This window comes from Patiria miniata, unplaced genomic scaffold (genome assembly GCF_015706575.1).
Source record: "Patiria miniata isolate m_02_andy unplaced genomic scaffold, ASM1570657v1 HiC_scaffold_16, whole genome shotgun sequence".
Taxonomy (NCBI): domain Eukaryota; kingdom Metazoa; phylum Echinodermata; class Asteroidea; order Valvatida; family Asterinidae; genus Patiria; species Patiria miniata.
Window position 1 is genome coordinate 4,672,425 of NW_024037054.1, and position 20,062 is coordinate 4,692,486.

At 40.5% G+C, this 20,062-nt stretch overlaps 1 long non-coding RNA gene across 1 annotated transcript; it reads left to right on the forward strand.

The window, feature by feature from the left end:
* The first annotated feature begins 2,297 nt into the window (after positions 1-2,297).
* LOC119722570 lies at positions 2,298-3,307 on the forward strand. The gene is made up of 2 exons (XR_005270453.1): positions 2,298-2,408; positions 2,934-3,307. It is a non-coding gene; the product is annotated as an uncharacterized LOC119722570 (long non-coding RNA).
* Positions 3,308-20,062: the final 16,755 nt, after the last annotated feature.

The window sequence follows — 20,062 nt, forward strand, 5'->3', positions numbered from 1 at the left end:
GGTTGGCTGTGCTGACCACATACAATGACCATGCAGTGCTATGAAAATTGATCCATAAACAAGTAGTTCACAGCTTCATGCCTTGCAGGGTGCTTGGGCCCACGTACTGAACAACAGCGCTTTTGTTTTGAGAACCATCAAGTGACACAGTGTTTTGCCGAAACAAAAAAGTAAACTTTTTATTTCTTTCGAAACAGGCAGTAGGGGAGGGGTTGATCCAGTTGACCAAGTTTGTATTTCCAATAATCTCAAAAGATAGATGTATTTTATGACTGATTTTGATTGTGATTTGATTATGGGAACAATTCTTGGATTAAAGGGAAATTCTCCTCTATTTTCAATTACCAATTTTTCAAAAATCAACTGGAGATCCAACAGCTCTAAACACTGCTCAAGAAAGTTGCTTTGAGTTTGAAGTGTAAGAGAAAAGTATTCCTTTCTAAAAGAGGGAGGACATTTTCCACACCCCTAAAATTGCAATATCAATCAATCACAAGCCAAAACGTTTGCAACCTGCACCGAATGTAGAAACATTTAATTTGTAGATGTCAAATTTGATAATGTAATGAGGGCTTATGGCAGGCATGCAACTGGAAAATCACAAAAAAAGAGGAAATTCACATTTTTCCCAGACTTTGTACAGTGTTTTTCTATTTACAATGGCACACATGGGAAGTAAAAAAAGAGGAAATCAACTGATCCGAGGAAAGTTGCATGCCTGTTATGGGTAATACACAACATTTTCTTTTGCGGTAATTTTCAAAATAGTTTTTTTACAGCAAATATTGTAACACTGACCTGTTTTAAAATTTTGTGTTCACAGATGCTGGGAGAATCAAGGGAAAAATGCTGTTTTTGTAGTCTGGTTCCCTGACCCTACTAAAGATGAAATAAAGCAATTTATAGTTGTCGGGAAATTGTCAGGTCAGGAAACAGAATTGGGGCAGTACATGGAAAAAGTCAGTTTTTTTCCAGTGATGGTTGGCCAACCATTGTTGGAAATTAATACAAAAAAAAATCCACTTTTCTTAAAAAATGATAGCACACTGGATGCCATGATTTCACAGGATGCTTGAGACTATCATTCACTTACGGTCAAGTATTTCATAACAATTTGGTAGGTTTTTATTTTTGCAAATGTTGTATATTGCCTTTAAAATCTCAACAATTTTAAAAAAATTTTTTAATGGGCTCGTCTCTCAGCTATCGCCAACACCAAGGGATTGGCAATCCATCTCGGTCCTTGTATGGTTTGAATGAAGCAGGGAAGGGAATAATCTGAGCTGTACAATCTAGGATTGAATTCACCATCTGTGATGCATCATCAGACACCAGCTATACTCGTTTGTCTCCGAAATGGGCCAGGCTCGGCTGGAATGATACCTAGTACATTCCAGTCTCCATTCACTGCTGATGCTTAGGAATGGGCAGATTCATGTACGCTGATCAAGGGATGTGGACATGATGACACTGAACTAATGTAAGCTGGTCATCTAAAAATGTTGAGAATATTCTAAACCAGAACAAAACTGGTGTAAATAAGCCATTTCAGAGTTACAAAAGTGTACTACTGTGCATACGCACATCCCATGACAACGATTAGGGTCGGGGGATAAACAGTTCGCCACACGCGTGCAAAATCATAGCGGGGTACCAACGAAATTAAAGAAAAGTTCTTATTTTGAAGATGTTTCATGTGCTCCAACTTTTGTGCGAACAAAAATTTCCATCTTCTGTTTTACTAGAACAAAATTGCAAAATGTGGATTCGATTACCACGTCCCCCATAGACTTGTGTGCATTTATCGGCTTTGTTTATCTTCCGACACTAATCGTTGAATCTGATGTGCGCACATGCAGTAGTACATCTATACTACAATCACGAAAATAGTTGGAGGGCGCTGCCATTTTCCCGACCGGTCTCCCGTCCCGCACGCGCCCGTTGGCCGCGGGGGATGCGGAACGGGGCCCGGCTATTTCCACCCTATATTTCCCATAATTCCCTTCCCCATTGGGCCGCGCCGGCCATCTTGCGTATGGGCCGGTGTCACAAAAAAATTCGACTCCTATGAAAATCGGACCGCTATTTCCCTATTATTGGTTGATCCCTCGCACGTGACAGGTCACTCTCCCGAAATGATCCTAAAAATAGCGCAGTATCGTACTCACGCGTGCGCAGTACTACCAATGAGTCCACATTTCATGGAGTCGGATATTCACGCTACACCTGTCGTGCCACGTGTACGTATACGTTCGTATAGAGGAGCATGCGCTGCAGCGCATGCAACGGTATTCATGCAACATGCAAAGCTAGCTAAAGGCATGCTTGCCCCACATTTTCTCAGCACTACTAGCTTCGTTTGATGGTCGTTTGATGCATTGATTATGCTACAATTTTCTCTTTCAATGGTAAGTCCGATTTGTGCTATGACACATTATAGATTATAGTTAGTAGTAATTCTTTCGAACACCTCTGGCAAAGGATTATAAGTATTCTTTCGAACACCACTGCTGGCAATGACAATTGTTGTTTGTGAAAAGTGTGACCCAATCGCGTGGGCCTCGGACATGGCGATCGTGTAGTATTCAGTATGTAGTAGTAGGGCCCGGTTCCTATAGGAACAAAATCCACTTTAAAAAAGCCCGACCAAAATAGTTGGAGACATTCTCAATAAACAGGTATGTCATAGATAGAGGGCCGGGTTTTGATTTTTTTTAGAGAAATTTTTTTTTTTTGGGGGGGGGGGAAATTACGATGACAGCGCACCGAAAACATGCAACCCGAAAATAAAGATGGCGATTACTGCGCGATGTGCTGTGAGCACGCACGGCGCGCAGAATCGTAAGGCACAAACCGCGCAGGAACAATTTATTTGTAGCTATTGTTAGCCGATGTATTTTTTTACAAGTTTTCTTTGTTACTCCTTTACACAGGACTCCCGATGACACCCACATCACATGACCAGCTCCAACCATGCTCCAAGCATGCTCCAGTGCATGCTTCAACCAGTTCCCAAAGCAAGAATCTCGACTCAAGACGAAGACGTGACACTACTATTCTTTCCAGTTCATCTGCAAGATTCCTGCTTTTTCTCTTTACCCATTCAAAACACATTTTTCTTCTAGCCATAATTTTATTATTTAGAAGTCATGAAAATGAAACAGTGCAAAAATAATCACTCTTTTCTGCTGTTTTATGTCCATCCTTTTGTAAAGTTATATCCTTGGCTTAGTTGTACCCAAGAATAATTATGGAATGATTACCCGTCTTGCTTGAAAGTCTTTCATGGAATGTTTTTGCCTATGCTGACCGACGTCCCTTGCGAAAATTGCTCCGAAAATTTACTACAATTATATCCCCTGAGTTTTGTCGAAGTACTACCCTGTAATGAATGCAAATACATTATTACTAAAAAATCGTGTGTGTATTGTACCTGATTTCATTTTCACAGTTTTGTAATAAATACATTTAACATGTGGTGCTTGACATAATTATGAAGTGCTCCAATATGTCCTTTCTTATAGTTTTACTCTCTTCTGCAAATAAACGTGTTACAATACTTTGCTCTACAACCCCATCACCATAATAAAAACACCAACTGTTATAATGACATTAACTACTACTTAATACATAAGAAACACCCCCTTCACCATAACGAATATAAATTGTTGCCCACTTCCCCGGAAATATAAGTGACCATTCACAGGTGTAACATAAGTAGGAATGGGCGTCGCAAGGGGGGGGGGGCCAAGGGGGGCACTTGCCCCCCCCCCCCCCCCCCCCCCCGAAAACCAAAAAAAGAAGGGAAAAAATGAGTTTAATTTTAAATTTAATGAGTTGGGGGGGGGGGGCTAAATGTCCCTGCCTCCCTCTACAACTGATACATGTAAATGGAGAATGTGTTGAGAAAAACAGGCATTTTTTTGGCAAAAATATGTTTTGCCCCCTCTAGAAAACAAATCCTGGCGACGCCCATGTAAATAGGCCACACAATATCCAACCCCCACCCCCACTGGCTTCCCCCTCTTCTCCTCTGTAGTGAGAACGATGAATACGACGTTGTAAAGGCCAAGATCAAACCGCGTTTCATCTAAATTACCTAATTGTACAGTTGGTGTATACGTCCTTTATGGTTTGGCACCTTGAAAAATCAATGTTCAATTTGACTGGACAATATTCCAGCACAACATTAGTTATGAGCTTTATATACATGTAATGAGACATCGCATGAGACAATCGGTCGGCAATAAATACTTAATTTCATTCAACTGTTGACAGCAAGACCTTCCTAATCGGTGCGCAATTTAAAACAACATTTAAACGGTATGAATCCCAGCACAAACATAAACCTCCACAATATCAGCGATTTCAATATCACCATCTCCCCTCTATAACAAAAACCATTTCTCCCCGTCCCTGGAAATATTTCTCCCCATCCCCGGAAATATTTGTGACATGGTTGACGGGTTGTACGGAAATTGGGCGTATATATATATTGACAATATGTCCTGGACCCTCGCACAATCTCCGCAGGAAATGTTATGTGCGCGCACGTTGCTAAACGCAAATACAACTTAGGTGAGACTGATGGCGAGTCCAAATAGGCTCGCGTGCAGCAGAGCGTCTGATTCTTTATTTGACTTAACAGTTGTTTGGAGTTATTGGAGTTTAAATTATCGAGATTTCACTGTATAAAGTAATAATTACAAAACAGTCAACTCCACCCATCTAGCGGGTGCCGCGCGAAGCGCGGCATCCCGCTAGTTTTTATAACTCCGAAATGGCTTATTCAGCTGTGTTTTGTATATATACTGCCTGGTTTCAACTATTCATACCACTGTAGATTGGACCCCCTAGGGCCCTGGGATTTAATCAGCAATTCTGCTCATCCTGATTTGGTTGATGCAAACCAGCCTCCATACAAACCAACTACTTGGGCTTCAAGTTAAGTTTTTGGCTCTTTTCAACAGACCACTGTGTGGGCAAAATAACTCTAATGCCTTACAGGAATGTAGAATGGACCATCATTTTTGTTTGTTTGAAGCAACAAAAGCACTCACAATTTAAAGATGGTTGCCTAACAACTAACCTGATGAAGTTTTAGCTCTGTGAATGCTGTATATTTTGAAAAAACACAATATTCTGGATCTCGATTTCAAATTAAAAGTTGATGAGTCGTATTTTGAATTGTGCCTCTCGCGACACAATCCCGAAATCAGCATTCGGGACATGATTCTCATTCAGCCGATTGTAGTTACGTGAAGTGACACACTGAACCGACAAAAAGTAGTAACCTAGTGCGTTGTGTCAACGCTTGCACTCATTCAAAGATTCACCCAACTACATGTATAAATGGAAATTTCCATAAATGTGTTGCTTGGCACACCTTTGGAAACGACCTTCCTTTATTGTTTTCTTCAAAATGACAGCAAGCCAGGAGGAATCATTACACATGGAGTTTAGTGTCATTACTACCTTTAACCCAAGTAAGCTTTAAAAAAAAATGGTGATCAGTTACTTTTTGGATAGCTGCAAATGGCTCACTCTACCTTTAAAATAGACCCCCAATGATTATTTTCCCCTCACAAAACACTCTGTTTTTAATGATTTAAGAGCATTTTTAAATTTGTTAAAACCAAAATACAAGCAACATCAATCATTTTCCAATGGACAAAAATCAACTTTTCCTGGTGCTGCCCGTCAACTGCTGATTCAGCCTCAGGCCACCATGGATATATCCATTTGACGCTAATCGATCATTTTGGCATTAACAAATTGACGTCATTATCAAAATTGAGAGAGAATTTCAAATTTCTGTAGTAAACGGACCCATATGAAGACTGATCCTCACTTTACCAAATGTTTCCATATTTTACAACCGCAGCAACTTTTTTCGTTAGGATGTCATCAATATCTTTTTGAGCTTGGGTTGGATAAAGTCTCACTGGTCACTAGTGCAAAGAGGTTAGCCACGCTTGGGAGAGAAGTTCATGTTTCCAAAGCCTGCTGTAAAATCTGAACAGTCAACACTGTTATCATTGCTGTAAAAACGTAAATTAAATCAAGAATAATTTATGATCGATCCCGATATTTTACAACTGAAGTCTAATGCTACTCCAAAAATGTGTGTGAAGCAATATTGACACTAACATTCTAACACGAAAATGAAATTTGTTAAACATGCCCGGGCCTTTTTTTTTCTTTCTCTGATCCCAAGACAGTTGTTGGCCGTCACAGTGATAGGTTATGAACTCCTGGCAGTAAGGACAAGCCAGCCGTCTCAGCGTGATGCGAAGTAAGGATGCCTTCACGCGGGCAAGTGGTATGCCAAGACTGTGGCATACCGCTTAGGAAGAAGAGTCGTGTTACCAGTCCCAGCTTGGAGTGGCGGATCTCCAACAACTAACTCCGCCTCATCATGAATGAAATATTTCCTGGCTAGACTGAGGATTTGAGCGTTTTGATACGTTACAATCCAGAACTGCTCCCAATATCAGACATTCCAACAATACTTTTTTGTGAAAAGACAGCATCTGGTAACTTAGGCCAAACAAAAAAAAATATTCGGTCTCTGGTCAGACCAAAGTTCCGGAATCGACGCGGGGACGTGGCTTTTTTTTTTTTTTTTTTTTTGGCTTTTTTTTTTTTCTTCAAGCTTGGTTTGTACAGACAAGTTGGGGTACTATTGTGCTATTTGGTGTCCTCATGTACATTGGTGTCCTCCGTAATTTGCCTTGGTGCTCTCGATCATTTGCCTTGGTGCAATTTCCCATTCCTTGGTGCTCTTTGGTAAAAAAAATTGAGGAGGTGCGGCAATAAAGGGCGCTGTTGGAGCTACCACGGAACATTTTGGAGAAAAAAAAAGGTTGACACGCATGATTAAAATCGACGCGCGCGCTGACCAGAGACCGACTTTTTTTTTTTGGCCTTACGCTGATTTCTTTTTAAAATGGGGCTCTGGTTTGAAGTGTCTCATTTTACCCCTCGATCTGCGATCTTCTCCTATCTTGACCCATCTTTTACCATCTTTATCCCTCTTCCCATTTTGAGTCTACATGTAGAAGTGTGTACCTGAAAGCCCTGAAAATCTGAGGCTCAGTTCGAGTACCAAAGACCAAAGTCCAAATATGAGTTTATTGAAAAAGTTGTTAAAGGCAGAGTACATCATTCGTCATTTGTGCATTTTTTTCGCTTGACCTTGCAACAAAAGTGCTCAAAATCTTAATACGGGCGCTTAACAACTAACCTGATGTTAAGCAAGCTCCAAGAATGCTGTATATTCCAAAAAAAAAAAAAATATTCTAGGATCTGTTCTAGGGATTTCGGCGGATTCAGGATACCTCCATATTGCACAAACTGGGGGATTTTGATGGATTCAGGATACCTCCATATTGCACAAACTGGGTGATTTTGATGGATTCAGAATTGTAAGCCGAGCAGAACTGCAGGATTTTGATGGATTCAGGATACCTCTATATTGAGCTGTTGGGGGACTTTGGCGGATTCAGGATCTCAACAGATATACTCCCGCCTACCTGGTGGATTCTGATGGACTCACTGGCCACCAACATTCTTTTGCATGGCAAAATTGATGGATTTTGGCGGATTCAGGATACTTTCTATACAAGAGCCCAAGGGGTTAGGGTTGATAACTCCCTAGGGGGTGTGCAAAATCATATTAAAATTGGAGGAGTCAGGACCGTTATTAGGGTTGTCCAGACTGAGTCCTACAACACTATAAACGCTTGCTTTCACAGTTTCACTGTATTGTTGATAGTTTTGGGACAAGTGCCAAAACAAAGTCTCAACAGAGTCCCAATTTATGATTTAACGCAGCATTTATATGCCACCCGGGTATCCATGTCACACTTTGGACAAGTAGCTTGACATGATGAATGGGAATATGCACTCTCTAGTTTCATAAGCCAGGTGTTGATTTACGCAGAACACAAACTTCCAAGTGCATGAAATTCTACTGGCAGTCATTTACTTATGAATGTGACTTCCGATGGATTCGTTCTCATTTATTGCCATTTCACAATTCATAAAATGTAAGTAAATATAGTTTAAAGCTACAGTCCATCATTTGTAATTTGTGCATTTTGTTCGTTTGAAGCAACAAAAGAGTTCAAAATCTAATGAAGGATACTGAGCAACTAACCTGATGAAGTTTCAGCTAAGCTTCAGCTGTACATTCCGAGAAAAACAGCATTCTAAGATCTCAATTTTTAAATCCAAAGTTACTGAATCATGTTTTGAATTGTTTTGAATTGCAGCTATACGCGACGTCGCGCACTGATCCGACGAATTATAACAACCGCGCACGTGTGCGTCGTTCCAATACTTGTGCGCGCTGCGCTGAATAACAAAACGAACTACTAATTTAAATTTTCCTACGGTGCTTCTTAAGAATCACCGTTGGAAATGCCTTCTTTCGTTGATTACTTCAAAATGACAGCTTCCCAGAAAGAATAATTTCACAGGGAGTTTAGTCCCCTTACTATCTTTCAACCAAGTTTGTTTTTCAACAATAATTACGCCAGTTACTTTTCGGATGGCTGCAAATGATGGACTATACCTTTAACAACTCAGTGTATAGCCTTACAAGTGGAAACAAATATTGAGAAGTTACTTCGAACAAAAGGTGAAAATGGAGGCATGTCTCCGTATTAAAGTGGTTGCTGGGGATGCCATACGAGACAAAATGGACAGACGGACAGCTGAGACGCCTTCTAACTCATCACATCGTTTACACGACAAAAATATTTCCAACAAAATACAATGACACTCCTCTGTTCCTTGTCCTGAATGCAAGTTAACCGGATTTCACTGTCCCATACCGAGTCAATTTACTGTCCAATGCAGCCTCACACTCACGAGCGCATAGTCCCGGAGTTAATCCATAATTCTAGTGCCAGGATCAACTTGATAAAATGACTGGCTGGCTGCAGCACCGGACCACCCATCGCCCCTGGACATTAACTGGAGTTGACCTGACGCTGACCTGTCTGGCGACTATTGGATCCCAATAACCTGACTTGATGATGGTATAAGTGTGTTACAATGTCATCCGCCAGAGCCTCTTGATTGCGCCATGGGGCACTGTGTCCATCAGTGCAGAGTCAAAAATAGGCTGGAAAGCCTGGAATGGGAATGGTTTGAGGCCATGCAGTAGAATCTGAATCATGACCCTTTGAATCGGCATTTTCAGAAAGCTGGTGTCTAAATCAATGTATACGTGTCACAAAAATCATGTCCTACTTTTGATCCTAAATAACTCTGTTGTCTACCAATGGAATTAAACCAAAATTTCAGATCATGTAAAACAAGGCATGACAACTTTTATGAAGTGAGTTTCATCAAGAGGATGAGATTTAAACGTTATATGAAAAATTCTTATAGAATGTTGATACAGCGCTGGAGACAGTGGCGGAAGACGTGTGCTGCGGACAAAAGTTTTTGAAGAAATGCAGGATCACCCCTGATGTCATTGCACACCACCTCGGTCATGTGTTGCGCCAAGCAATCAAGGTGTGCAATGACATCTGGGGTGATCCTGCATTCCTTCAGAAGCTTTCGGCTGCAGCATGCGCCTTCCGCCACCATCTCAAGCACTGTATCGACATTGGAGGATACGAAGTCGAGAGTGGCAGATTCTGAAAGTGATTATTTTTTCCTATGGTGTTTAAATCTCAGCCTTTTGCAAAAAGCTGATGAAAGTTGCTCCATAAAATTTGTCATGCATTGTTTTACATGATGTTTTGGTTTAATTCCATTGGTCAACAACAGTTGGGTAAAGTCCCTGGACAGTTATGCAGTACTTATTGCAATTGCAAAACAATCCAGCATTCCATATTATCCATCACCACATGCAATTTTTAACCGGCGTGCTTTGTATGCAACGTCTGACCAGTGAGGAAGCTTCAGCTGGCCTGTGTAAAATTTGATCAGCAAATTTCGAATACTGGAATATTCGGTCAAGTGCAGTTTCAAATAATCAAATACTAAATTATTCGAAAACGGACAGACCTACGTTTTACATTTGAAGGTCATCACTTACTGGTAGTGACTCTTCTTACATACTACTTTATTTATAATAATAATAATAATAATTTGGGAGGCTAATCATCCTTACTCGCAGCTGGGATGCTGAATTGCGAAGGACGCGGCTACAACGTGGTCGGGCCGCTGGCATGTAAAGGCGCCTCTTGCTGCCGGCCACATCGACCCATATAAGACCACGGAGCACAGCCTGAGATCGAAAGTGTTTGATTTTTCCGGAGGGAGGAAAACCGGAGGGCCTGAAGAAAAACCCTCGTGGCACAGGAGAGAACCAACGCACAACTCTACTCACATGCGATCCGCGGCCAGGATTTGAACCGTGGTCACCTTGGTGAGAGGCGAGTGCTTTACGCACAAGCCACCCCTGCCACCCTGGTGGTATAAGCAGGTGTTTCTGCCTAGGTGAAATGAAATCAATTTCTTTTTTTTCTGGTACTGACAAATGTAGCCTTCAGTTCAGCTGTTGGAGTTTAGGAAAGAAAACCTGGCAAACAGCAAACTGACAAGAAAACGAGGGACACATCTTAGGGCTTATCTGGTAGAGGAGTTGTTTTGACTGGGTAATGCATCATTTTGGATTATCATGAGAATGGGACTGGCCCTATGACATCTGTGGCATGGGGTCACTGAAGGGCCTATCCATTTCCTGGCTGTATTACCGCGGCAATACATAATCTAAAATGCCCTAACGACTTTATTGTCATTAAAGGGACATTACGGCCTGAAGTCCCCAGATTTGTATGTTTTGAATTGTTTACTTATCACTATTCAGGTGCGGATCCAGGATTTCAAAGGTCTGGTTGAAAGGAAAAAAAACCTTATATCTTACCGTTCCCGAGAAAAACGACCAAAAATCCCTGTTGTTTTACTTCTGAAGCGGTGGACATTTTGTGGCATACGCACACTTATTTCCACACATGTCCATTCAATGTACAGTACATATTGTGTGTGTGTGACACATAATACACACAAAGTACCAATACACGTTTCTCCCACGTACGCAAAATACGATGCACTGGTGGAATATGTACAGCAGGATTCATGACCAGCACCAAACAGTTCGATTTTTGAGAGTCAAAATTTTGACCCCAACTCAAAATGCTCAGTTTTTAAAGATATAGTCCATCATTTGTAATTTGTGCATTTTGTTCGTTTGAAGCAACAAAAGTGTTCAAAATCTAATGAAGGATACTGAACAACTAACCTGATGAAGTTTCAGCTCAGCTTCAGCTGTATATTCCGAGAAAAACAGCATTCTAGGATCTCAATTTCAAATCAAAAGTTGCTGAATCATGTTTTGAATTGTTTTGAATTGCAGCTATACGCGGTGTCGCGCACTGATCCGACGAATTATAGCAACCGCGCGCGCCTGTGCTTCGTGCCAATGCTTGCACGCGCTGCGCCGAATAACAAAACGAACAACTAATTTAAATTTTCCTACGGTGCGTCTTAAGACGCACCGTTGGAAAGGCCTTCTTTTGTTGATTACTTCAAAATGATAGCTTGCCAGAAAGATTAATTTAACAGGGAGTTTAGTCCACTTACTATAGTATATCTTTCAACCAAGTATGTTTTTCAACAATAATACGCCAGTTACTTTTTCGGATGGCTGCAAATGATGGACTATAGCTTTAAAGGATGGTTGAGTCAACTTGTGAGGGGGTTTACACCGGTACTTTTAAATGTTCTTTTCAATTAACATCATTTTGTTAAAATGCGTTTTGTAGCCCAATTGGGCACAATCCAGGATGTGACATGGGATTCATAAAGATATTTGGTCAGCTGCTACTACAAGGTGCTTATAGGAAAATTTGGGCCTCAGATTTGTATCCTTTACTCCATTCATTCAATGGACATTCATTGAAATACATAATAATTTTATATTGGCGGTTCCTCCACTGTTGGATGTGGTTAATAAATAAATAAATAAAACAAGTCACTACTGTGACATGTAGATTTACCTGGAAGTAAACAATTATTTCCTTAAAAAATTTCATCAAAAAACATCCGTGTAAGGTCAGGACACAACTTCAGTAAAAAAAAAAATAGAAAATAGACATGTGTTTGTGGACAAACACAAGCTGTTTCTGCTGTTTCAAATGACTCTGTGACATGTGATGGCGACATGATGACGTCACTTACATTTTCATCTAGAACACATCCTGGTATTGGTACCAAGTTACAACCAAATCAGACCCATGGTTCTGTAGATATAGGCCTTAGAAGAATGCCCCTTTAATGTGACATCACATGACCTTTGATGACATCATGATGATGTCACTTGAATTTTCATCTGTAGCACCTCCAGGTATAGGTACATATCAAGTTACTAAATTAAACTAAAACTAAATTGGACCTATAGTTCTTGTGACATATATGCCTTAGAGAAATGCCCCTTTAATGTGATGTCACATGACATGTGATGACGTCATGATGACGTCACTTTCATCTGTAACACATCCCTGTCGATGTACATACATGTACGTATTATTACCAAGATTCAACCCAATCGGACTGGTATTTCCTAAGTTAAAGTGATGCGAAAAATACACCTTTAATAATAATATGATGTCACGTGACACATAATTAATTAAAATCGTCGGGGACCGTCTTTAGGTGGTGGTCTAAGTGTTTGCCAAGTCTTAAGTCAATCAGACATACGAAAGTGCCGAAGTGTATGGTTGGAAGAAAAACATGTACAAAACCTACGGAGGGAAAAAAAGAGGGGGAAAAAACTTTAACGAAAACAAGAGCTGTTTTGGCAGATTAACAGCTAACAAAGCACGCATGTAAGAATCAGTTAAAAACAACTTCTTGATCCTACTGGTGCAAAGCTCCAAGGCACTTTTGCTAGCAAGCCCAGTGTAAAGTTCTACATGTGCCTAGCTCACAGGTTATGATAATGAAATAAATCCTTCCAAAAGTTCCTTTCCTCTCCTTTTTTTTTTAACCCGGATACAAAAAATACTTCAGGTGCAGTCAACATAATGTGGGCAACCAACCAAAAACTGGCTCGTTATTCAAGGGATCAATTGAACTATCCATAGGGAAATGAAAATGAAAGGATTCCACATGTTGCAAACTGTGTGGGTTTTTCGATATTTGGGGTGAGGAGAATCTGGAATTCCTCCCTTTCAGAAAGGAATGGGTCTCGGGAGGGGCACTCCTGAAAAATTCCACCAATGGGGGTGTTAAACCGTTTAATATGATTGAATTTAGAAATCTGTTTATAGATCAAACTTCAAAGGCTACAATGATCCGTGTGGTGTATGGTTCTGCCATCTGCCTCCAAATGGGTTTTCAAGACATGCCAAAGGGGTGAACAAGTGCTGCACCAGTCGGTACCTGCACCAGTCGGTATCTACACACATGGAGGAAGCAGAACTTCCTCCAAGCTTCACACATGTACGTGTTGGCCTACACAAATTGTTTGTGATCTTTCAGGCCAACACAAATGGTTACACTTCTATGTTGCGACACCCCTATGTTCCGACATCTCAACCTATGTTCTGACATCCCTATGTTCTGACATCCCTATGTTCTGACATCCCTATGTTCTGACATCCCTATGTTCTGACATCCCTATGTTCTGAAATCCTATGTTCTGACATCCCTATGTTCTGACATCCCTATGTTCTGACATCCCTATGTTCTGACATCCCTATGTTCCGACACCCCTATGTTCTGACATCCCTATGTTCTGACATCCCTATGTTCTGACAACCCTATGTTCCGACACCCCTATGTTCCGACACCCCTATGTTCCGACACCCCTACAATGTATTTTCTGACTACTCAACCTATGTTCCGACACCCCTATGTTTCGACACCCCCATGTTCCGACTGCACATATTCTTATCCCTATCAATATATCCCTAACCCTAACCCTAAACCTAACCCTCAACAGGAGTGCACATAAGCCCTCAACAGGAGTACACAATCTTATGTGCAGGTTGTCAGAACATAGGGGTGTCGGAACATAGAGACATCGGAACACAGGGGTGTTGGAACATAGGTTGAGTTGTCGGAACATAGGGGTGTCGGAACATAGGGGTGTCGGAACATAGGGGTGTCGGAACATAGGGGTGTCGGAACATAGAGCAGTCACCAATACAAAAATTTGAGAGTTTTTCTTCGAAAACTCGTACATCTCTACACTGTACACGGCATTAAAAAAAAACAACGTTAATTTTCAGAATTTAAGTAATCTGCGTAAAAAACAGTTGCAGGGCACTTTGAGGAGTAAACAGATAATGGATGAAATACTTGAAAAGGGACACAGCAGTCACATTTACCAATTATGCAACATCTTCCTTTAATTTGTATTGTTATATCATGTGCTTAGATACTGTAATTTCATTAGTCCTGGAAGGCCACGTGTCTGGACAATAAAAATGCATGTCACACACCGAGGGCGATATCGAATTGCGTAAAATGCGCGCGTTGCCGGCGTGCTAGCTTTTCCCAATGAGAACTGCAACGTCAAACGCTCAGTCTCATGTCCGGCAGGACATCAAAACCTTCATTTATCAAAGGTTTCATCGCAGTGATTTAATTTATTTCCCACACAGTAAGCTACAACCATTTATCTTTTTGGGTTATTGGCACGATATAACAAAACAATTCTTGATCACTGTGATGTGGGATATGCCGTTTTTAAAGGGAATATACAACATTTGCAAACATCGAAAAATAAAACTACCAAGTTTTTACAAAATACCTTACTAGGATGTTGGTAAATGACAGTCTAAAGCATCCTGTAAAATTATGGCACCTGGTGTCGAGTCATTTTCAAGAAAATGGTATTTTTGTATACATTTCCAACGGTGATCGGCCGACCACCGTTGGAAAAACTTAACTATTTTTCAACTACTGCTCCAAATTTACAATTTTTTTTTCAGTCCAAATTTTGTTTGCTATTGGTTACATGTTCATGAACGGGTGCAGGCCAGCTAGACTGGTTCCCTTATCTTACAATTTTCCGAAATCTATAATTGATTCATTTTATCTTTAGTGGAGTCAGGGAACCAGACTACATAAACAGTTTTGTTTTTCTTGGTTTTTCAAGCATTTTCGAACACAAAACTTCAAACATGTCAGTTAAACAATATTTGATCTATTATACTAACCCCTCAAATAGTTCATTTCTGAAAATTACAGCAAAAGCCAATGATGTACATTCCCTTTAACCCCCTTGGGGCGCATAGCACCCTTGGCGTCGCCTCGGGTGCTATGTGCCCCTCGGCTGTTAAAAACGTCATATCCCACATCACAGCAGTCAACCCAATTGTTAATTATACGACTGCACAGTATGAATGTGCTTCAGAACGGTACATGCTTCAGAACGACATATATCCAAGCATGACCAAGTGGCACAATAGAGCAACATGTAGGGGAGGTGTCAAAATGTTTATCAACAAAAGGAAAAAATCCTGCAATACAGTTCAGCCACCCAACTGTAATAAACGATTGAGCTAAGTGCCTCACAAAAGGGGGCGACCTCCACAGAATCATGGAGAGCCTGAATTTTGTAATTTAAATCTTTGAAGTATTAGGATGTGTCACTTTTGTTCAGCTGGAGCCACACAGCAATGATGGGAAGAACGTACTTGCGGGAGCTGTGATCGGAATTCAATCAGGGATCAAGGACCTTTTACTACCCTGGCCCATGGACAGTTACTCAACCTTAGCAATTCCAGTCAAAATTCGTTTATGGGTTGCTAAACGGTCTCTGCAACTGGAAGCACCTTTTTTGATTGTGTGATAAGAGAAGCGCTGAATTCATCATAACACGAATTGCCCTTTATTCATAATGCCTCAGATTATGTATACTTTTTAAAATGTAGGCGACAGGCTGCCAAACTGCATTACCTGGGATTGCAGTAACTGTTACCAGTTTATTCCTAAGCATGTAAACTTGTCGAGGACACAAGGGAATCAGAAAAAAAATGTTGTTGCTTACATTACCTTCAGCATTGAAATATTTTAATTTAACATTTTCAGGACGTTAGAGTCTTGACAGATTGCATGACATGTGTGCACACCTGGTGATGCAGTGCAGTGGCATGCGCAAGTACATGTGCATTAAGCAGTTCGCGCCGGGATTATTTTGACAGTGACTGGACCCAGGCGCGGGATTGTTTTTCATGAACCTCGATGCCAGACGGATTCAGGCCGTCATCTGCGGGTAGCACACCCTGATATTTCTGGCCTCGCTTGCTGCGTGTTTATCCGTCATCTGTTCCGAATACCGCAAAACCTTTGCGCGGATACACGTCACCCAACGTGCACTGGTTAAAGAGCTAGGATTGTATGTATACAGAAGTTATTCATAAGATGCAATCAGATTTGAACCAGCCAACCGATCCTGCAAGCTCGGTGGTCGAGAATTGAGACGTCTGAACTAGAAAGCAGGAGGTTGTGGGTTCGAGTTACATACCTAACTAGAAGTTGGTCAGAAAAATATTTTCTTATTTTTTGGCACATTTTCAAAGGGTTCACTGTGCACTTCGAAATAAAATTGGAAAATCACGCCAAAATAAATTTCTCTGCTAACTTTTTTAACAGGTAGATAAACTCACGATTTATGAACGGGAATTTTTAGAACTTGATGAAATTTCACTTACTGTGAAATTTCAGGTAAAACTTTTGCTCTAGTAAGGCGCTAGAGGAAAAAAAATCAAAGTGCGCCACGTTTAGGGTACATCAACAATATTTTATCCTCGGTGGAAAAAAAATAGGAAAAATTGTCACCAGTCCCCAAAAGTGTAATGTCTACAGGTCAGAAGCTTACAAATCTTTTCCTTTTATTCAGTTTTCCCCCCAAGGATCAAATTTTGTTTTACTTGTCTGTTTCTGAAATCAACCAGGAGTCAAAATCTCAGCATGTCAAGGTCACAGTTTTATAGCGGTATCAAATACATGTAGGCCATATCCAAGGTATTTTCATTTCATAATGGTTTTAGCACAAGTTAAAGGCAATACACAACTTTCGCTTTTACTGTAATTTTCAGAAATGGATGGATTTATTTTATAAAAAATATTGTTACGCTGACCTGATTAAAGTTTTGTGTTCATAGATGCTGGGGGAAAAATGAGAAAAAATGCTGTTCTTGTGGCCTGGTTCCCTGACCCTACTTCCGACGAAACGGAGCAATTTATAGACGTCAGGGTCTCAGGGAATTGTCAAGTCCGGGAACCAGACTACCTGGCTCGCACCCGTTCACAGATGTGTAACTGATTGCAAACAAAATGTGGACTAACTAAATTTGGTAAATTGGGGGCACTATTTGAAAAAAGGTAAGATTTGGACAAAATGTTGCAACCTGACGCCACTTCCACGGTACAAAGTCTACGGGGAGTCAAGAAAATGTTGTTAGTATTTCCCAACAAAATTCTCAGTCCCAGATTCATGTCTTATCATCATTTTTGCAATGACTGACCTTCATTGAGATGATATATGAAGAAAAAAGTGGCATCAGGCTGCAAATTAATTTTTTTCCTAAGATTTTTCCCAACGATGGTCGGCTGACCAGCGTTGGAAATCGATTCATAGATTCCACTTTTCTTGTAAATGACAGCATACCAGGTGCCATGATTTTGACAGGATGCTTGAGACTATTATTCACTTACAGTCAAGTAAGGTACTTCATAATAATTTAGTAACTTTTCATTTTTATTTTTTATTTTTGCCAACGTTGTTTATTACCTTTAAGGGTGTTTTTTTATTTACCCAACTATTTGGCGGTCACTCACAAGCTCGGACCTTGCTTTTTAACCCTTTGGCGTAAGCCAGTAAGCCAATTACCGCAAGGGAGACATTTGACCTGGTTTTTGTAGCCACACCAGATCCAGATCCATATTTCAATCTTTGGGTAAGAGAGGATAAAACAATAGGCAGTGGAACCATAAACGATGGCCTGTTCAATGTCATCCAATTTTGACTTAGAAGAATTTAGAGTAAACACCAGTTATATTTTTCGATCTCAACCAAAAATCCTTCAACTTCATGTATTTTGCACTGTTGTGCAAAAGTGCTACTTCATACAGGTTGTCGTACAAAAATGTTTTCAGAAAAGTGGGGGTAGTATTCAAAATTGTGTCAAATGTATTGCTGAGTACACTAATTGGTCTTCCAAATGCTTTTTAGTTGGTTTCATTAGGATGTTTTGGTCAAAAGATACAGCAATCACAATACGGGACTTGAAAAACCACTTGGGCCACTTTTGTTTAACTCTTGAACAAATCCTTTGTGTCTTTCTCTAACTGCACTTTCTCACTTTCAAGGAAAGTGGCCCAAGACGATTTTCAACCCTTGAGTTTGATGAAGCATAGCATTTATTCCAATGCATGGATTTGAATGAAATAAAATCTGATTAGCAGCTAGTCTGACAAACTTTTGAGAAAATCAGGGATTTCTTCACGCACAATGTTTATTGGGACACGCTGTAGTACCAAACCAACTGGGCACTCTATACTTTTAATCAATTCTTCAGGAAATCAATACAATGTCATACAATGTTGTGCAGCTGCTAGTGGGATTGAGTTAACACAGGCTAAAAAAGTTGTCACTTTACAGCTATACTTCTTGAGAGCCAACAAAAATTAACTCGGTGTACATGTAGGTTGGTCTGGTTATCTAGGATTTTATGTAGGTGATCTCCTTAAGTCGACCCTGTACTTTCAGGCATGTTTTTTTATTATTGGAGGATTATGATATCCAAATCCAGAGTGCCATAAAAACGCACCTGAACAAACTGAACATTGGAGCCACCAGTTTCGGATGTACCTCCCAACATCCCAGAGGGTTTCAAATTTGTTTTAACTGGATTCACCTGATACACGCCAAACACAACATGAGTGTACAATGTAGGTCAGCAAAGGTCAATGCGGGACACCAGGGGACATCGACCGCACTAAATGAATGTTTACACAACATTGGAAGCCGAAACATGACCACATTCGACTCCAACTTCAAGGCCGACACATAGCCTAGCCAGTCACGGCCACCAGGACTGTGTGCATTGCACCTTCTCAGTTTCTTTTGCAAACTATCCAAGGACAAATTTGCAAACTTGTAAATTCTAGTGTGCCAAAAGTAACTACCTTGATCACAAGTGTTATAAAGTAAATAGATTTGAATAGAGTCCAGCCAGGGTCATGGTGCGTGTGCCCTTGAGCAAGGCACTTTGTCACTCATTGCTTCTCTCCACCCAGGAGTAAATGGGTACCTGTGAGGGCAGAGATGGTTATTGTGATTGAATAAGCTTGCTTGCGCCTAACAGGCAGCATCGAGCTGTATACTCCCCAGGGAGCTGAGATGGTAATTGGAATGTTTAATTGGCCCAATGATCAGGGGTAATAATAATACTGTAAGCGCTGTGATTTAGTTTACTAAAAAGAGCGTTCTTAAATGCCGATTATTATTATTATATGCGTGCCAACTCTATTGGCAAAAGTTTGAAGGCTTAACTTGAAAAAGACGAGGCAGTTATGAAGAAGTAGCTGAAGCGCTATACACTATTACTATTTATATCAGGCTTCCATTGGTAAAAATAAATCAGCGTATTGTATGCTTTCGTAAAATGTACCCGGACGACTGCAATATTATGTCAGTAAAAGTACCCAGATGAGCACAGTATTACTTAAAGGGAATATACAACATTTGCAAACATCGAAAAATAAAACTACCAAGTTTTTGCGAAATACCTTAATAGGATGTTGGTAAATAACAGTCTAAAGCATCCTGTAAAATTATGGCACCTGGTATACTGTCATTTTCAAGAAAAGTTGTATTTTTGTATCAATTTCCAACGCTGATCGGCCGATCAGCGTTGGAAACAACTGGCTTTTTTTCGAATACTGGCCCCAATTGACCATTGCACTTGTTTGCAATCGATTACAAACCTATGAACGGGTACGAGCCAGCTAGACTGGTTCCCTGACCTTACAATTCCCCAATGTATGTAAACTGCCCTGTTTCTTTTTTATGGAGTCAGTG